Source organism: Salmo salar, chromosome 14 (genome assembly GCF_965601325.2).
Source record: "Salmo salar chromosome 14, fSalSal1, whole genome shotgun sequence".
NCBI classification, from domain to species: Eukaryota; Metazoa; Chordata; class Actinopteri; order Salmoniformes; family Salmonidae; genus Salmo; species Salmo salar.
In genome coordinates, this window is record NC_138304.1 from 16,500,452 (window position 1) to 16,506,451 (window position 6,000).

The following is a 6,000-nucleotide window of genomic DNA, read 5'->3' on the forward strand; positions in this document are numbered from 1 at the left end:
CGCTCTAACCACTAGGCTACCTGCCGCCCCAATATATTTTGTATAGTTTTATCTAAAGAGCATAACGTTTTTAATGTTTCACTATTTTTATTTTTATGAAATTCACTGAGGGGTATGGTCCTACCCTTCTTCCTCTGAGGAGCCTCAACTGTATGAAGTCCATATGGAATGGCATTCTGTCAGATCAGAGAATGATTGCGATGAGGAGCTATATCTGTATGTATATCACATCCAATGTCTCCGGTCTCCACCCAACATTACTGAGGCTGGGTGAGGTACGGTGCTACTCAGAAAATACCTTGACAACAAGCCAAAGGGTGGGAAGCACTGTGGTAGAACATGATAAAGATGCTCCCATCATTATGCCCTCACCAACACAATATGCCAGAGGAGCTCCAATTGCCATCTTTCACCACACAACACTCAATGCTTCCCATGAGGAATCTACATACTGTACATAGAGGAATGAGTTGGCTAAACCACGCCTCTTGCATTGCATGCTTGTACGCTGAAGCTCTGTCTAAAAATAGCAGGTCAAAATAGGGAGTGCTGCATTCTTCTGCAAATAATGTGTCTGCCTGTCTCTTCGAAACAGAGCTAAGCAAACAGGTGATATTTGGAAATGAAGTACAGTTCTTGGTCTTCATTTACAAATGTAGAAACATTTGGGCTGCTGATATGGTTGTAGTAGCTACAATACTACAGGTTATTGACAAAAAGCCTTTGTGATTCAATATTGTCATGTGGCATAGGGACAGTTATACCAATGCCGATTACAACACACATCATCATCACACAACTCTGTGCATCAGCTTTCAGCATAAACAATTACATTTAAGAACTGGAAAATCCTTCCCGGGTGAAAACTAAAAGTCAAAATAAAATTTTAATTAAAAAAAGCACAAAATCCTTATTAAAAATGAATGGTGCTTATCAATTCTTGAAGTGGAATTTCAATGAATCTCCTGAATAGACTAAATTGAAATGGTACTCACTGACCCCAACCCTGGTCAGCATTGTGAAGTGTGCGATATATCCTCCCACGTGTGACTAATTAGGCTGGACACCCTTTTGACCCTTAGGTCATCACTTCTGAGAAGTCTAAGAAAATGTGAGACCTAATGAAAGACCTAAGCAACAATGCATTTTTTTTTTACCTGGCCTGATACATCACACTCAGGGCTGACTCCAGGCATAAGCGTCATAAGTGGTCACTTAGGGCCCCAGGGCGATAGGGGCCCCCAACCCATTTTTTCTCTTGTTGTCAGTCACTGACAGTCATTCAATTAGCCATGTCAGCACCCCAACCAAATCTCGTGTAAGGCCCCCAGAAGGCTAGAGTCGGCCCCGATCACACTTGGTAGCTAAGTACACTATACTGCAATATGCAGACTCTTAATTGCTTTTCTTTCCTTTTCTTTATACTTGGATCCTAAGCACCTGCGCAGAACAATCGAATGTGTTTCAATCTCTCCACATAGTGAAGAGTGCAAGCTCTAAACTGTGATGGTCAGTTCCTTCTAAATTGCCTGCCCTAAGCTGATCATTGGTGACTTATCCAGGCAGCAAATCTGCTGTGGCATCTGCTTCCACAACAATAACTGCATGGACACATGGCTTTCAAAATGGCACATGGATGATAGTCAAGCAGTATTCAAAATGTAGCGAACAATTAAATGTGTACCCTTCCTTCATTTTCTTTATGCTATTATTTGATGGCCGTATATTTCTTTCCAGTAGCAAAGAGGACTGATAAGGGCTCAAGCAAAGCTTTGTCAATAATATAGCCTGAATGCACAAATCATGCACAAACAGTGAAACAGAAGTACTGTATATTCTAGGCCTATTATGGTCTTTTTTCCAAAGTCCTCAATTAGAATAGCTTGTGAGTGTGCATTTGTCGCATGCATGAAAAAGTGTCCCAAGTAAAAGTACCTATAAAATGACATTAAATCCCCATGGCTTCGCATGCTATGACAGGTTCTGAATGCACCCAACAGATGGTGAAAACTGAAACGGTTTAAGAGAAGCTTTAAGAGATTAATGGAGACCGCGCAGTGCCCCTGTCCAATTGTTTTATATCGTCACGCATAAAAAAAGAGCAATTGAATATAACAGTGAAATTATGTTGAAACCATTCAAAAGTATACCGTACATAGGTTAAAACCTATACAAAGGTATACCGTATTGTGTAGTTAATATAACGTATTGCAACGGGATAAATTAAACTATTCTTCATAATGTCAGGTGTCAATGTGCGCTCGTGGCCAAATTCTACAACATTGCCAAACAAAAAGTAACAGTTTGAGAAAATAGCAAAAACACTCACCGGTTATATAAGTGAACAAAGGCAGGATATGGATTATAAATGCCTTGGTGGCTCAAATTCACTATACTTCTCAAGTGGACAGCGCTCTGTCCCGCACAACGCGACAGTCAGGTACAGTGTGTGGGGATTGACCGGAGCCAGGGTTACGCATGATTGGCAGCTTGTCTTTACACCAATAGCAACAGTGCAAGTGTCATAAGTAACACTTCTCAATGACTGGTGGGCTTAATTGAAACGTCGAGAAAGCCATATGCTATCTCTCTTCATCTCACAGTGAAACAAAGCTCTTTGCATTCTTTGTAGTTTTTTTTTTTTAATCAAATTTTGCGCAGCTGTCTTTGCTTTGCTCCCCTTGACCTTGACAGAAGTGAATAGACACCTAGAAAATGAATTATGCGAGAAATGGTGTGGTAACGCCTTTATGCGCAAATATTGATATAATATTAATATAATAACCATCATATGGAAGTAAACTTGGGAGTCGCGCGATGATATGATGTGAATTCCTCCCACTACGACTCAGGAAAGTATGCAGTTTATTAGGTTACAGATTAAATCAATAATGATGATCTTCACAGCGTGGTGAAAGTGCACGGTGATCTTGATGCTTCTTTCCAATAAATATCGGGGCTCTTATTCTGGTGACATGATGATCAATGCTTGACTATCATTTGATAAATACAAATATCCTCGCTCTTATCCTACCCGCACAGCCTACTCACAGTGTACTAGCACTGCCAAGAGAGTAGGCACGATTGCTATTTAATGCAACAGTTTTTGTGACAAAACTATGGCTTGAAAATGCGATGGAAACACATTGAACTTTAGATTTTTATTCGGTACATGAAAAGTTAAGCGAAAAAGTACATTATTGTGAGCACTATGTCATCACACACCGATTTTTATCAGCAACGAGTCCTTTTGGTGTATAGCGAATGACAGACACCTCTAGTGTCCAAAAGCCCGTTTTAGTGTGGGCAGCGTCATTGAGGGCTTCCACCATGCTTCTGACATTTTAAAGTAGTAAACTGGGTCGGGATTCCTATGGGTTGCATCCTCAATGGCGCTGCCACAGGCGCTATAATGGCACAGATATAAAGATGAGTCCTCTATCTATCTCTGTGGTTTGGTTGAAACACCACTGCTAGTGTGAAAATGCACATTTTCTCTTAATGGGGATTCTAGAATATTGGCATGAAAATCTGTTTCCAATTGAATGGAAACCAAGACATAACGTGACAGACAGTCATGATATTTCTATCGAACAATAGTTTTTACGCACATCCATTCTGTGTGTAAATGTCATACTGCTGTCCAATCCCACACTGTTTTATTTCAGAATTGTTCCGTTTCTGAATCAATTTAATATACTGCTCAAAAAAATAAAGGGAACGCTTAAACAACACATCCTAGATCTGAATGAAAGAAATAATCTTATTAAATACTTTTTTCTTTACATAGTTGAATGTGCTGACAACAAAATCACACAAAAAGAATCAATGGAAATCCAATTGATCAACCCATGGAGGTCTGGATTTGGAGTCACACTCAAAATTAAAGTGGAAAACCACACTACAGGCTGATCCAACTTTGATGTAATGTCCTTAAAACAAGTCAAAATGAGACTCAGTAGTGTGTGTGGCCTCCACGTGCCTGTATGACCTCCCTACAATGCCTGGGCATGCTCCTGATGAGGTGGCGGATGGTCTCCTGAGGGATCTCCTCCCAGACCTGGACTAAAGCATCCGCCAACTCCTGGACAGTCTGTGGTGCAACGTGGCGTTGGTGGATGGAGCGAGACATGATGTCCCAGATGTGCTCAATTGGATTCAGGTCTGGGGAACGGGCGGGCCAGTCCATAGCATCAATGCCTTCCTCTTGCAGGAACTGCTGACACACTCCAGCCACATGAGGTCTAGCATTGTCTTGCATTAGGAGGAACCCAGGGCCAATCGCACCAGCATATGGTCTCACAAGGGGTCTGAGGATCTCATCTCGGTACCTAATGGCAGTCAGGCTACCTCTGGCGAGCACATGGAGGGCTGTGCAGCCCCCCAAAGAAATGCCACCCCACACCATGACTGACCCACCGCCAAACCGGTCATGCTGGAGGATGTTGCAGGCAGCAGAATGTTCTCCACGGCGTCTCCAGACTCTGTCACGTCTGTCACGTGCTCAGTGTGAACCTGCTTTCATCTGTGAAGAGCACAGGGCGCCAGTGGCGAATTTGCCAATCTTGGTGTTCTCTGGCAAATGCCAAACGTCCTGCACGGTGTTGGGCTGTAAGCACAACCCCCACCTGTGGACGTCGGGCCCTCATACCACCCTCATGGAGTCTGTTTCTGACCGTTTGAGCAGACACATGCACATCTGTGGCCTGCTGGAGGTCATTTTGCAGGGCTCTGGCAGTGCTCCTCCTGCTCCTCCTTGCACAAAGGCGGAGGTAGCGGTCCTGCTGCTGGGTTGTTGCCCTCCTACGGCCTCCTCCACGTCTCCTGATATACTGGCCTGTCTCCTGGTAGCGCCTCCATGCTCTGGACACTACGCTGACAGACACAGCAAACCTTCTTGCCACAGCTCACATTGATGTGCCATCCTGGATGAGCTGCACTACCTGAGCCACTTGTGTGGGTTGTAGACTCCGTCTCATGCCACCACTAGAGTGAAAGCACTGCCAGCATTCAAAAGTGACCAAAACATCAGCCAGGAAGCATAAGAACTGAGAAGTGGTCTGTGGTCCCCACCTGCAGAACCACTCCTTTATTGGGGGTGTCTTGCTAATTGCCTAAAGTTTCCACCTGTTGTCTATTCCATTTGCACAACAGCATGTGAAATGTATTGTCAATCAGTGTTGCTTCCTAAGTGGACAGTTTGATTTCACAGAAGTGTGATTGACTTGGAGTTACATTGTGTTGTTTAAGTGTTCCCTTTATTTTTTTGAGCAGTGTATGTCATTCAAGGGGATGTTTTGGATTTTTTTTAAATTAACCCCTTCCACCCTGGGACAGACATTGTCCAACATAGCACATGCATGTTTACTGCCAAGTCATTAAAGAGGCCACACATAACTGACACTTGCTCTAAGCAGAACCATTATGCATGCATGAGCGGACAGGTGAAGGAGTGTAACTATGGCAACAACACACAACTCTCCAAATAAAGAAAATAAAGTCAAATCACGTTTTATTGGTCACATACAGTTCACGTGTTTAGCAGATGTTATTGCGAGTGTAGCTAAATGCTTGTGCTTCTAGTTCTGACAGTGCAGCAATATCTAACCCATGTCTTTTCTGTGTATGATGTTATAACATTTTTCACTCGTGGCTTCTCTCTGCCTGTTTTCTCCTCGGTGCTCAGTGTATTTATTTTTGTTTGCGAATTTCCAGGAATGCATTTTTGGGCTATGTTGCCAAATTGTTTGAATTATGTGATACCTTGCTTTGGGTTGGTGGTCTATTTGGTCAGATTAACTGCTGAAGAAATCAATAAATCTTCAATCATTGATTTTTGTATTTTTTTAAACATTGAATGCATTCACTTGTATGGGCGTGTGGAACTTCTTCCTAGCCACTCTTGATCCAACCCATAGATGTTCAATGATATTGTACAGAGTCAATGCAATATCCATGTCTATGTGCTCATCTTTCTCTCATGTCAGTGGAATGTTCAAC

General features: G+C 42.7%; 1 protein-coding gene across 1 annotated transcript in view; it reads right to left on the reverse strand.

Moving 5' to 3' along the window:
• palmda (palmdelphin a) overlaps positions 1-2,485 on the reverse strand; it is a 32,252-nt gene extending 29,767 nt beyond the window's left edge. The window contains exon 1 of the mRNA XM_014139695.3: positions 2,330-2,485. The gene's annotated coding sequence lies outside the window, so the exon portion shown is untranslated. The remainder of the gene's footprint in view (positions 1-2,329) is intronic.
• Positions 2,486-6,000: the final 3,515 nt, after the last annotated feature.